The sequence below is a fragment of the Hetaerina americana genome, unplaced genomic scaffold (assembly GCF_022747635.1).
Source record: "Hetaerina americana unplaced genomic scaffold, ioHetAmer1.1.p SCAF_72, whole genome shotgun sequence".
Taxonomy (NCBI): Eukaryota; Metazoa; Arthropoda; class Insecta; order Odonata; family Calopterygidae; genus Hetaerina; species Hetaerina americana.
Window position 1 is genome coordinate 708,220 of NW_027287339.1, and position 14,592 is coordinate 722,811.

Consider the following 14,592-nt stretch of genomic DNA (forward strand, 5'->3'; position numbering starts at 1 on the left):
AACTTGATTATCTGAAAAGAATGTAGATTATATATGAGTCAATTGAAACAAACAACATGGGATGACATTACACAACAGCAATACAGACTGAATTTCAACATTTTACTGTCCTCACTGATGTTACTTGAGAATTAGGGAATTTTGGACACCCAATATTAGTTGGTTTTGCTAGTAATTAATATACCATGAAAATAATCAATTTCCTTGAGAATTGATGAGGGAAGTAGACATGAAGGATATGATAGCGTCAACTTCTACATGCTCACATAACGTTAGCTGGCTATATATGCAATAATAAAACAAAATTTTCATGATCATGATTAATAAAACAAACTAACTTGATAATGGCAATGTTTGATAGGCCATTCATGAATCACAAAAAATATTACTCCATTATTCATAACTTAGTTGTGAAATTCCATTATTGATAAGCAGAATTTGTAATAGATTTACTTTAGGGCAAGGATTTTACTGTAATTTATTAATAGAGGCAACTTTAACTAAAAAAATATGGCTGAAATAAATATGGGGGCACAATACCACCTACATGAAGTTAATGATTGTCATCACATCACTAACTGTATTTCAACGAAAAAAATTAAATGAATCATTTATCCTTGAATTACTGACTGTTCAGTAATGACTAATTATTGGTTATCTAAATTTGCTTAATCGAAAAACCAGCTTATATAATATGCAGTTTCAGGCATGCCTTTATGCAATCAATTCATTATAAATAATTGAAACAGTAACTTTGTAATGCCACACTTTTATTTAAATTCCTGCAACTAACTCCAGGTCACCTGAAGACACTTCCTGCTGAAACCCTGGTTGCGCTAAGGAAGTGTTCACAAAAGGGCAAAATTAGAAAGTTACAATTTCAATTCTTGATACAATAAAACAGTAAAAACGTTTGAAAAGACAGCAATATTAATACCACATACTATATTTTGTATATATGTATCAAATTAGACAAGAACTGATAACCATTTACGATTTTATTCCAATTTTATGCACACTCAATGATATCAATTTTTTTTAGGTAAGGAAACAATTTCTTACAATGGTGTAGAAAGGTTCACAGTCTAATTTGATAAGTTTCAAATATGTTACACTTACTAAAGTGAACATAAGAAATACTTAAAACTAAAACGAGAGGACATATTTTAAGGAAAATATGTTGTAGAACATCACTGGTCAATGCATACAAAAACACTATGAAAAATAGTAACTATCATAGAAAGGGATGCATAGGACAATTAGCGCAACTTCAGATATTCATACGAGTTGGTCAAAGTCATATGAATCTCTGAAGTTACTCTTCATATGAAGCTATAATGTGCTACAACAAAGGCACCAATTTTCTGCTTATATAATGTTCAGTGGAGTGAATGATATCCTCGTAAATCTCTCAGACAATGGAGTCAGTTCAGATGTGCTTACTTGTGAGTCACAGATGCAGAATTCTGATTATGTCAATAAAAAAATCCCTCAGAAAATGTCAGGTATTCAATTGGATCATAATGTTATTTTGTAGAAAACACCATTTCTATTTAGTATGCCACAGGAACGTCTTATTCCTTGCTTTTTACGATAAAATTTTAGTGGCTTAGATAGTATTTCTATATGATTGAGGTAACTTAAGACATGGAGAGGAAGCTAGTTAAAGTTTTGTTAGAATATCCACTCACACTAATACATACTGTAATTCAAAGATGAAGCTTAAGGAGTATGATGTACGAAAAAAGCTATGGCACACAAAAATCAAGATGTGGTATAAAAATGTGAAGTCCCTAAACGGTTAAGACCAAAATTAATTATGAAACTCTAACAATAAATGGTTTTTACAGATGCGAGGATACAAATGCACTGAATTCTGGGAGGTGAGAGGACTGGTTGTGAGCATTTCTGAGTAAATAACTCTCTGAGCCATGACTACAATTTTTCCATCTACCCAAAATTGTGAAATAATACATTGTAATTTTTCAAAGAGATATCTTCTGTACATGTTTCAATGCTTATGCATCATCATCAGGTACAATATAAGTTTTAAAATCCTGTACTAAACTGGATGACGACACATACAGACTGAAATGCATTGCACACAAGGAATCAGTGTGAAAAATCATACTTAATTATACAACTTAGTAAATTTCCACAAAGTAAAAGCCTGCCACTCCTACTAGTATTTTACCCACAACTAGACCCATTGGGACAAAAATATTAAATATGTCACAGTAGACAGAAATAAAGGAATCATGTTATTGCATTTTAACAACCTTGAAGAAACTATGAAAAGAATTAGTTGGGTAATTGTGATGAAACCAACTTCTATGATGCTATGGGAAAAATTTCATTTTTGAAAAACATGTACATATATTTTTAACTTCAAAAAAGTACTGAAAAGTAAAAAATAAATTAACAGTAAAATATAGTGTTAATTTCAGAACTTCTAAGCACACAAAGCCATGGATGATGAGCCAAAAATGACAATATGGCATGGAGTGAAATTCTTTTTGAGAGAGCTTTTGCACTACACTTTCAGTCATGTGTGTCAAAGTGCACACGTCTATGAAAAAGTATCCACCTCTGTTTTCCCTCAAAATGAGATAGGTGATGAGGTGGTCACCCTGATGTTTTGAACAAAACACTCACTAATGGAGCCAATCAGATCCACTTCTCCTAGATCCAATGAGTCTTCCCAAGATCATGAAAATGGCAATAGTAGTAAGAACATTTGCCATTCAGCAGGTTTTTTCTAGTTCTTTGAAAGAGGAGACTTCATTCGAGTTTCATTTAATATAAAATAAGCATCTTTCTTGCGAAGGAAAACATACACACTTTTGTGCAAGACTGAGGGAAGAAGTACCAGTAGGATTCAGCAGCTGGTCAATTTCATGAGACAAACATATTACATTAACCCTCTTGTAACAGCACAGGGTAGCTAAGCCACCTCATATTAAAATTTTTGTAGACATATAGCATTTTCATATTTTATGTACTTGAACAAAATTTTTCTGGCTTTATTTATGGGAAAAATTTAAATTGTTCAATCAAGAAATTTATTTCAAAATATTATTCAGCCTAGTGGGAGGCCATACCCTCCACAGGCACTTATAATTTAACCTGAAGAGGTTAGACATGCTGTTGATCAAGCAGGTAATATTTTTTAAGCAAGGAATTCAATTTGCATTTCCATGAAGGGAAATCTTCGCAGCATATATATGCAATCAGTTTTTCCTTGTCGAATGAACAAAGAGCAGGAGAATAAGTGAGCTGAAATTGGAATTGAGCAATGATGATTGTGCCAACAGTTACGACTTACTTGCCTTGTGTTCCATGTTTATTGCTCCATCTATGCGTATACAAATTAGGCTTTCAGTAAAATTCATACACAAATTTTAACCCTAAACATTAGAACTAAAAACTTCCTCCTTTGTAACCAATACATAAATACCACTTAGTATTTGATCCCACAATATCATTTCATAGAGGTACATTCACTGCATTTGTTCTATGATGAAAAGAAGAGTCAACACAGAGGATAAGGTACCAAGGATTTTGAAAGAAAGTGATGAAGTGTTTAAAGATTATTGAGACTGAAGATTTCAATGAATCAGAAGATATTCTTGATGAACTTCACTGTGACATGTTTGATGGAAATTCCTCTGGCACCTCGACCAATATCCTCATGCACGTATACAGGTCTACATTAAGGATTTATAAGGAAACAAAGCTTTTAATTTCCAGAAGATATATGATGCTAAACATAATCATATCTGTAAGTGGGCTTTGCAGTTTGAGTTCAGTTTCCCTGCTACATTAGCGTATTAAATTTATAACTTTAATGCCAATGATTCCTCCAATGGCCTTGGTAATAATACCCCCTCTTGCATTTCAAAGGTCACCATTTCAAATGTCACCTATCCTTTTCACCATCTACTGTGTGGATTTTCGTGCACGTTTACAGATATTTCATACCAAAATAAACAATGGTAATATAAAGAAGGCTTTCCCTACTGCAAGAAATACATAATTTTTAGGCCTGAGAAGCCTGTGAGAGCCTGAGAGAACTCTTAGGCTTCAAACCCAGATTCTCAATAGAAAACTCCATTTCCTTAACTGAACGTCTTCTGCCCTTCACCTTACTGCCCAACGCTAAGCTAGTATCGTTTGATATGTGTAGTCTCTTTACTTCCATTCCGACGCATGAAACATTAATTTACGCTCAAAATATATTAATCAATGCCAATGTGAACAAACACCTCATTAATGAATTAAGTTCACTTCTCAAAATTTGTGTAGACCAAAATTATTTTTTATTCTGTGGCATCTACTATAAACAAAAGGATGGTCTGGCTATGGGGTCACCTCTTTCCCCTCTCCTCGCAGAAGTTTTTATGGATAATTTAGAGGACAAGATCCTAAGTGAAAATAAATTCAATAATAACATTTTATACTGGTTTAGATAGGGGGATGATATCTTATGCTGCTGGACAGGCAGTGATAGACAGCTAGATATTTTCTTACAATTCATAAACTCCATCCACCCATCTATAACTTTCACCATGGAATTGGCAGTGGACCATAAAATCAATTTCCTGGATCTCACAATTGAAATAAAAAGAAACGCACATCATTTTTCAATATTTTGGAAACCCACGTATACAGATCAAGTGATACCCTCCTGCCTGCCATCCCTTCACCCAAAAACTAGCCAGCTTCAATTCCATTATCCACAGATTAATCAGTATCCCCTTGTCCAAATCCAACTTTGAACAAGAGTTCAATACGATCAAGCACATAGCCTTTAAGAACGGTTACCATGTCCGCATAATAGATAATCTACTGAAGAAAAAACTTGAGGAACAGGCCCTGAAATTAAACATCTCCCTTGCAGTCACTACTGTCTCAGAGCGCAAATGGTGCAAACTTCCGTTCCATAACTGTGTCATACAAAATCGCTAACAGGTTTCCCAAAGACAAATTCCGCATTTCTTTTTATACCCCCAATACTCTATACAAAGCCCTATGCTCAAACAAAGATCCTATAGACGGCAAAACCAAAAGTGGTGTATATGAAATTCGGTGTGAGTGTGGGGCCATTTACATTGGTCAGACAGGCAGGAGTTTTTCGACACGTATCGGGGAACATAGGAAAGGCTACATTACAGGTCATACCAACTCTTTATTTGCCAAACATCTACTTGATTCCAACCATTTCTGCAATTTTGAATTCAAAGTGCTTCACAACTTGGAAAAAGGAAGGAAGCTGGATGCCATGGAACAGCTTGAAATCTTACATCGCAAGGACTTGGAGCTGATCAACAAAGTCCAATTTTTATCTTCACCCTCGCCCCTCCTCTCCATCACCTTCCCACGACGTACATGTGACCAGTGATCCCTTGTCCCCTACTCATTGGATATTTCCTTCCTCTACCCCCCTGTGCACATGGAGACCATGCTTTCCCGAATAAGGTGGGAAACCCCGAGTCCCCACCCTCTTTCCTCATGGACGATGAGGGAAGGTTCACCGCTGCGGGACAAACCACCCCCCCCCTATTCAACATGGGCAAGTGATAACATTCCCTCCTACACCCTTTCCCTAAAACCTCGCCAGGGCGCCTCCTTAAAACTATACAGTGATCCCAATCTTTACCCTTTAACTCAGTGCTTCTTTGTGCATTGATACCTTGCTCCCAGATCACGACCATGGGGGAAAAACCCCCGATCTCGTCCCCTTCCTCCGCGGCCCGAAGAGCATGGCACCGCACCGTGGGACACCCTCAACGAGACACCCCCCCATTCGGCCACGACGTGCTCTTCGGACTCCTAGGGTCTTTGCACCTTGTCTTTCCCAACCCTTTCCCCTCCCCCACTCACTTAGTCACCCATGCTGCCTTCCACCTTCCCCCCTCTTCCCCTCTTTTCCTCCACCCTCCCCTTACTTGCTTTTAATCATATATATACTGGATTCTTGAGGTTTAACTGTCACCTGATGATGATGTAGTAAATGATTTATGGGGCATTGGAGGATGTGGCATGTAAGAATGAAAGTTGGTTGAGAATTCATAAAATCATATAGGCTTGGGAATGATCAAGCTTTATGCAGTCAGTCAGCCAAGGGGTTGCAGGCATTGTTGAATGCATTGGAAAGTCAGAGAGTAAATGTTATGCAGTTTTTGAGAAAGAGAAAATCCAAGTTAAATATTTAAAAAAGGAGCTATGTAGGATTTTATGCTTTCCCGGGGCATGACTCTAGTGAAGTCTTCTTGGGTTTTCCACCAGGTCATATGGTCAGGGATTCAGCTGCCCAAGAGACAGGCAGCTGAATCCACGACCCTATGGATAAAGCATGAAGAATTTACTTGAAAGTAGGAGCTGATTAACTTGAGCTATTGGAACAGTTTACATATCTCAAAAGCTTTTTCGACAAAAACAGTCAAAGTAGTGAAAACATAAGAGGAAGAATTGGGGTAAACAAAAACCTTCCTAAGGAAGGTTTTGATGACAGGGACTTAAAGTGAAAATGTTAAGAAAAGGCTTTCTAAAACTTTCCTATGGAACCTGGTTTTTCTACAGTGGAAATATGGTCATTGAAATGATATATTTAGATTGGTGCATTTTTAAATGTGGATAAGGATGAAAAAGGTGAAATGGAAACAGAAAGGAAAACTAAGGAGGAAGCACTAGGCACAGTGGGTTACAAGAAGGGATGGTGGAATAAATCCTATGGATTCAGGAAAGATGGATGCAGAGCATTTCGATTAATGATGGGATATCAAAGACTGTGATAGAGAGGAGAACATACAGTTGAGTGTGAGTGGGTTAGGAAAATGATAGAAAAGTCAGGATGATAGGTATCAGATTGAGAATAAATTTTTAAAAAAGTTTATGAAGTTTTTGAGAAATAGGAAGGCAAAGTTAAATTTTAAAAGTAAAACCTTTGATATTGAGTGAGGTATTGGACAGGGTGGAAACATGGCCTTTGAAGCAAGACAATAGGCATATATCGAAAGCTTTTGAAATGTGGGTGTGGAGAAGAATTGAAAAGGTAAAATGGACAGAGATTAAAATAAATGAGGAGGTACTAGGCATGGTGGGTAAGGTGAGGGGATTGATGCGAGAAATCCAAAGGAGGCAGGAAATATGGATACAGGGCATTTTGATGGCAATGGTACTTTGAATGAGGTTATTGTAGAGTCCAATGTCATGTTGTATTTCGTAAGAAGAGGCAAGGAGATGTCTTATTGTATAGGCTGTGTCCATTCAAAACATAACTTAATCTGTAGAATACCATTTATATTAGTAATATAATGTCCCCTAAAATTCCAATTTTTCTGGCAATAATTCTGTGACTTAAGTGCTACTGTAATTCATAATGGATACTAGGTGCTGCAAAATAACTTCCTTTTTTTGAAAGTATTTGCGTTTGAAAAAGGAAGTTATGTTGCCGCACCCTGTACGTCTATAACAATAAAAATCTAAGGAAAATATATAAAAGGTTTTAATAAGCTAGACTACCTTTTAGCAGATTAACCTTAGTAACATCATCAAGTGAATAAAGGAAATGCTGGTCCCAAAATTTGTTTAACCAAGGTGACAGCACCTTGAAATTTGTCTCTAAACAAACAGCATTGAAGGGTTATTTATATAATGAATTATTAATAATATAAAAATTACTTACTAGGGCACAGGTCCTGGAGTGAATGAGGCACCAAGTCCCTTCCTGGAAATGGCTGCAACAGTAGTGGAGGTTTGTAGCACATTTCCTTCAAAATGGCACATATTTCCAAATGTTTGCTTAAACCATGAGATTTTTCTGTTTGATGTAGACTTTCCTCTCTCTGTTCATGTTTTCCACTCTCAGCCATAGGCCTCATACGGTCAATTGTCCTATTCACCTCTAACTCCACATCACTGAGTGAACCACCATTAGACTCATCATCATTCAAATGCCAATTCTCCTCTTCTAATAAGGCTCCAACTTTGTCAGTCTCGTTGACCTCATTCGATGGAAAACTACTTTTGTTGGGCAAAAGGGGTGAAATAATCCTGCTTTCTGAAGATTTCTTGCTGCCAACAAAGCTGCTTCCTGCCCCAAGTTGGTTTCCATGACTCAAGGTAGAGTTAGAGCTAGTAACAGTGCTCCCAAAATCCCTACCAGCCCTGAGCATGTCATCTGCGGAGTTAACAAGGCAATTGGATGAAGCTTTCACAGTATCAACAATAGGAATGGTGTAGCGTGGATTCTTGGAGGGAGGTGAACTGGCTTTGTGCCCTTCTAAATCTGAGACTTCAGATTCACTTTCACTCATCATATCCACAGGAGCTTTCCCTTTGGGGCCACTTGAGACAGATTTCAACAACTCTATTTGAGGAAGCTTGATCTGGACAACCTGAGCAGCTGAAGATGATTCTGCATGTTCTGCAAGGCAAAGGAAATGGCAAAAAAGACTTCAAAATCCAAATTGAATTTTCCAAAATAACATGTAACTAAAAGAAAAATGTATGCATCCGCACACTATTTTCACTATAACATCAAGCATAAAAGTAACAATTGCAAAATTATTTTCCACTATAGTTTAAGATATGACTGTAATAATCAAGTGAAAATTCACAGTCTGCAAAGAATTTCAAGCTATTCTAATTAACTCTTCATAGCATAATTTCCAAAAAAGAACCACTAAGGCTCAGGAGGTTTGGGCAGACATATAGTACCACATGAACTTGAGTTCCCAGCCCTTTTCTCCATTGATGCCTTATTGGAAAAAGGAAAAAAAGGGTATCTTTCATCCTTGATCCTAGTGTCTTTTTTCCTAAGAAGACGCAAAGATTGGTACACAATAAGTATTCTGATTTACTTTATTTATTTTCTTTGTGGACCCTTTTTAAATAATTCCTTTTACCCATACTGTTATTATGGATTTCGAAAACATCACATAATGAAGACAACTGTTTTGTTGCGATGAAAGGATAAGATAACAGCCAATTGAAGAATTCATTTTTTCATACAATTATCAAATAAAGAGTTACTAAACATGGTGAGGTAGGGGAGAGGATTGTTGGGAGAAATCCAAATAAGGTAGGTGATGTGGATGCAGAGCATTTTGAGTGGAATGTTGAAGAGTGTGATAGAGGGGAGAAAATTTGGAAAAGGATAGGAATATTGGTCGCATGCTGGGAGGAAGGAAGCATGCGGAATTGAAGAGCAGTTCAATGAGGTATGGATGTCAGGGTCTGTTTCATTATGCAAGCTGAGAAATTTAGGGGTATCAGAGTCTGCCTCTATCCAAAACCTAACTTAAGACTGCAGCCTACCAAATAATAATAATAATAATGGATCATCCAGTCAATGGGCGAGGAACCTTGCTTCCATTTACAATATCACATGAAATATATCTTAAGCATCAGATTGTTACCATAACGTGGCAATAAAACCAACTCAGACTATTGAATGGACTCATTTCTTATGAGTGCGTGCTTGTGTTTGTTTCTGGCTGCTAACGCCAGGTCAGTGTCACTGGCACTCGCTAGAACAGTAAAAGAAATAGAAACGTTTTCTTGGATAAGCACTTTTAATCTCCCCACATCAAATCTCTTTGCTGGTAAGATGAAAAGATAATCAAGTACTATTCTTATGGTAGGTTCACCATCTACTGTAATGGCAGCAAAAACCCGAGTTATCTAATGATAGTATTGTTTTAATAACACTTTTGTATTGCCTTATATTCACATGCCTCAATTGAATGTTATTCAACAAGTTTGGACAGAAATAAGAAACTAGTCAGTGGCAGGAAAACATCAGAAAACTAAAATTGCCGGCAAAGAGAATATGATTTTCCCAACGAACAAACTGAACTGCTAACATGCTGCACATTCATGAAAATAATTTCAGAAAATTAATCAATATGAATGGCAAAAATGCAACATCTACTTCCATGATTCCTTCAGCTCTCTTTTTATCCATAGTTAAAGAATGCACTGTAACAAATTTGGGAGCAGACAAGTGGTTTAAAACACAACATTTTTTATGTTCTGCCATTTGCCTTCAGAGGCACTGTTGAGGATCTATGTTAAAGGGGCTGCACTAGATTATTATCCCTCAAAAAGTATTATGTTTCACGTTTTTTGTTTCCATTTGAAAATATTAATTTATAAATTAGTTTCGTGATATCCCTTCCAAAAAAAGTCACAGATTTTACACAAAATTCCAGCCATTTCCTGAATTATCAGATCACCAAGCACCCTGATATAAGGAGACAGTCTAAGAGATCCCCCCTACCATAAGTAACAAGGAAATGTAAAACCTATTATTAACACCCTGCCACCTTGGCTAGATCAGAGGGGATACTGCCAACTGAAACAGATCGGCTTACCAATCACTAGCGCCTGATTGGTATTAACAGTGAATTGGGACAATTTTATAAGACTTTTGGTTCATTTCTCTGGCCAGCAGATTTTCAGCAATTATTAGGAAACAGTTGACATGAAGCCATTCTGATCAGTCATAAGAAGATGAGAACAGATGAGAAAATAATCACAATCTCAAACTGAGGTAAATTACCGAGATTATTTATAGTCTGCAGAGAAATGTACTTTGGATCGGGAAATAATTTATCCATTAAAAAATCATGCAGAAAAATGTAAAAACTTTTAGTTTATACGCCCAAATGAGTCATTTGTCCAAGGGCAGATCTGGGACATGCAATTTAAGCATTAAAATGACATACCTTCTTCTTTTTCAGCCGCTTCTTCCACATCATTATCACCTTCCTCATCGTCCTCTTCATTCTGACTAACTTCAAATTTCCAGCCATCATGCACCCGCTTGTATTTGACAGGCAATAAACCTTGAAAAAAAATTGATTGAACTTGTTAATGGTTTGGTGGCATGGAATACATAACAAGGGTTGAATCGAAATCCAAAGTGTTTGGGTAATAAAAAAATAACTACCATTGTAAAAAGATGCATATCAACCATAGAAGTAATAAAACCACTATAGAATGAAGTTATCACATTGTATAGGCATCTAAGCCAGTCAGAGAAAATGGAGGTAATAACACACTAAATTCATTAGTTCTCTAAATCATATTTGCTCTCCTTGGAATATACTGCATTGGAATTAAATGCATTATTTGTTGTGATCATGTATTATTTGAAATTTAACAAAAATTCATACAATCATTCTATTTGAGAGGGACTAGACTTTTGAACACTGAAGTTTCCCATTCCAAATTAGGGTTCCAACCAGTTCTCAAAAAGTCCCTTGAAAATTTACTCAATTTTGAACTGAAAATGGAATTGTAACTGATGGACATGCTCCATTTTCCAGTAATTGGGCAATTTGATGTTCTATACCCAGGCATGGATAATTTAAAAAAATATTTTAAGTAGAGGTAAAAAAACAAAAATCTGAATGCTTAAGCATTCAAATGGACAACAAATACATATAACAAAATTTAATGTCATTATCTCAATGGTAATATCAAAGCTAAATTTTTACCAATTCATTTCTACAAAGAAAATGTTACTTGGTTAACATACGCAAATTCGTAACTGACCCCTAAGAGGTTTTCAAAAGAAGTCACAACAACTTCAAAAACTTGAAACTTACCAACAGCGAGTAAGATCTCCGACAGTTCGACGAGTATCCTCAATTGCTTCAGTTTTCTTTTCTTCTCTTGAAGGTTTCGTTGATGTGCTCCATTTATTTCCTTTTTGAGCTTCTTCACTTTCTCTGAAACATGATAATTGATTTTTTTATGAAAAGGAAAGGCGTGCAGATGACAAGCTGGCTCCAATTAAATCAGGGAACAACATGACTTAATTAAAAAATTATGGCATAATGGAAGGATGTTCATGAGAACCATTGAGCCATTTTCCATCAAACATGCAATGCATGAAATCAAATAAAATGCTTCTGGAGTGTTCATCCGCAAAGAAAGCAATCATTATGCGTTTTACTGGCAGCATAGTCGCGATGACACTGAAGTACTCAGCAACACATTTTATACAAAGTTGTTCATGTGAAATAAACTTGTCAATTTTCAAGCAGAATTAATGGAAGTAGATGCATGACGGTAATAATTAAGCAAAGAACATATTATCCCAGACTCTTTGCATAGGAACTCAAAATGAAAATAAAAAAATAGAAAGTTGCTACACATTGACAACTATCTAACGAAAAATAGAATATTTTCAGAATCAAGCTAACACCAATCTGCATTACCAACAACAGTAATTCATCAACCGTCAATTTGAGAAAACAATGCGAATACTCCTTAAAACATAAGTACTCAACTTCGCCGGGACAGACAATTGCCGGTTGGTATACAAACATTTTGTTAACTCTCACTTAACATTCAAAGTCAGTTTCAGGGTAACTTGCATTGGGTTCGCATTGAGGAAATTAATAAGAATTTTCCATACTTACTCTGGAGCGTAATGATTTTTTTATTTAATTCTTGTTTTTCATTTGCGTATGTTTTTGCCAATTCGTGTAGCTGTTTATTGAGCTGATCTGTTGCTTGTATATACAGATTGGCTTCCTCAAGTTTTTTCTTACAATCTTGAATTTTTTCTTGCTCCTGTAAGATGAAATTGGTAATTGAATGGGAGTTTAATGAATGAGAAAGATATCATTCTTACAAAATTCAAAACTACCTCTCTCATAGACAGTTTTTCTGTCAATAGCTGCGTCAGGCGTGTTCCCTGCTCATTGAGAGATTTGGAGTAAGCCCTAAGACGACTACGTAACTTGGCATTATCCTTCCTCAACGTTTCTTCCAACCTTGAAGATGAAGCAAAACATAAAATTAAGTAGAAGGCCCATATATATGAAAAGTGCACCACCAAGAACAATACTTACTCGGATTTTATACTTGAATTTTTCGTAGAATCTACATATTTATTAGACTCACACGCAGAGAATTGCGTTTCCTAGAAGAAAACAAGAGCTTATGAGTGATTCAAAGTACGCAAAAACTTTGAAGTTAGTTGAAGGATCCCAGAGACAAATATTACTCACCGCTGGTTTTCCGGATAATTCAAAAAAAAAGTCATCCAAAAAGTCAAATTCTCCAGACATGCTAACTCAACAACACGCCAACTCAAATAATTTAATCCACCACATGCCGGTCTTGCCATTAACATGGATCGAGCATGGAGGAACAATTATTCTTCGATGGATCGAGCACCAACGAGCTACCACAAATGTTGCCTATCATCACAAAAATAAGGGGCACAGATATGCAAGATCTATTTAAATCGTCCATAAATTGTAAGCCAACGAAAGCATTAGCAGAGGATTACGGCTGTACCGACGTAGTTTAATAACGCAAGAGCCAAATAACTATAAAATATATATTATTAAGAGATATGAGTGACGAAAATTGTGTTTTTATTAGAAATTTAATACAAGCCAGTCCAACAATTTTCGTGAAAGCTTAAAAATAAATGGAAATAATCCACTCTTTATCAAAAACCTGTAATTAGTTAAAGTTTGTGCCTACCATACACGGCGGTCATTAACTGATATTTATTTTACAGTAAAATATTTATTTAACAGTTACAGTATTTACCAAAAATTATGTCAACGATAAAGCATTCTTGATGATTTCTCATGGATTTTGTCTCCTTCCATAATAGAGCTTTGTGATTCCAAATTCGCGAACATTTACAGCGGTCATGATATCCGTAAGCCTTCCAGTGCGAAATGGTTTATAAAATATTCACTCTAAAACTGATCCGAAAAGTCACTTAAACTACAGAATTACGTTATAAATACACATTTTTACACGTAACCAATTATATGTGGCTCTCGGCAATCGAGTCACGTGAGCCTAAATTTTAGCAACATTTGTAGCGGATGGGACTTCAGAGGCAGTTGCTCACGGATGTTTTCACAAACCCTAACAGACCATGGACCAATTCCAAACCTTAAGTGGGATAATATTTGTAGGTTAATGCTCAAAGTCATTACAGGGTGCGACAATATAACTTCCCTTTTAAAGGGGTATCGCTTTATAAAAAAGGAAGTTATGTTGCCGCACCCTGAAGTTTACGCCTTCTTTCCCATTTTTTGCCGATGGCAATGAACTTTAGGCTCCTTGGAAGCCTTTGTGAGGTAAAATACACCAATTTGAATTATATTCGCGAACATCTAGTGTATTTCTCTTTCATATTTGCACATTGAAAAATATAACATTTCAAACCATTTCCCAAGACTTGGAACTTCATAACCATAAAATTCATAATTGGAATGAATGTATCAGTCGTGGTGGTGCATGACAAATTAGGTCACATTTCCTTTAAATAACAACCGTCGTAAATACCACAATAAAGATTTGCATAAACTGTTCCTGCAGTCTATTGCATATTTCAGTTAACAAAGTAACCTGAGAACATGTGCACTTCTTCTCGATCGATTTTTTATATTGGAGAAAATAAATAATACTCTGCTGCGTACCTTGTTATTGAAATAGCGGTTTGTGAAATACAATGTAAGGGTAACATCCAGCTGAGTACCGCAGATTTTCGAATTAGAAACTGGAGCCTTTCTGATGAAAAAGTAAGTAAATACAATGTAG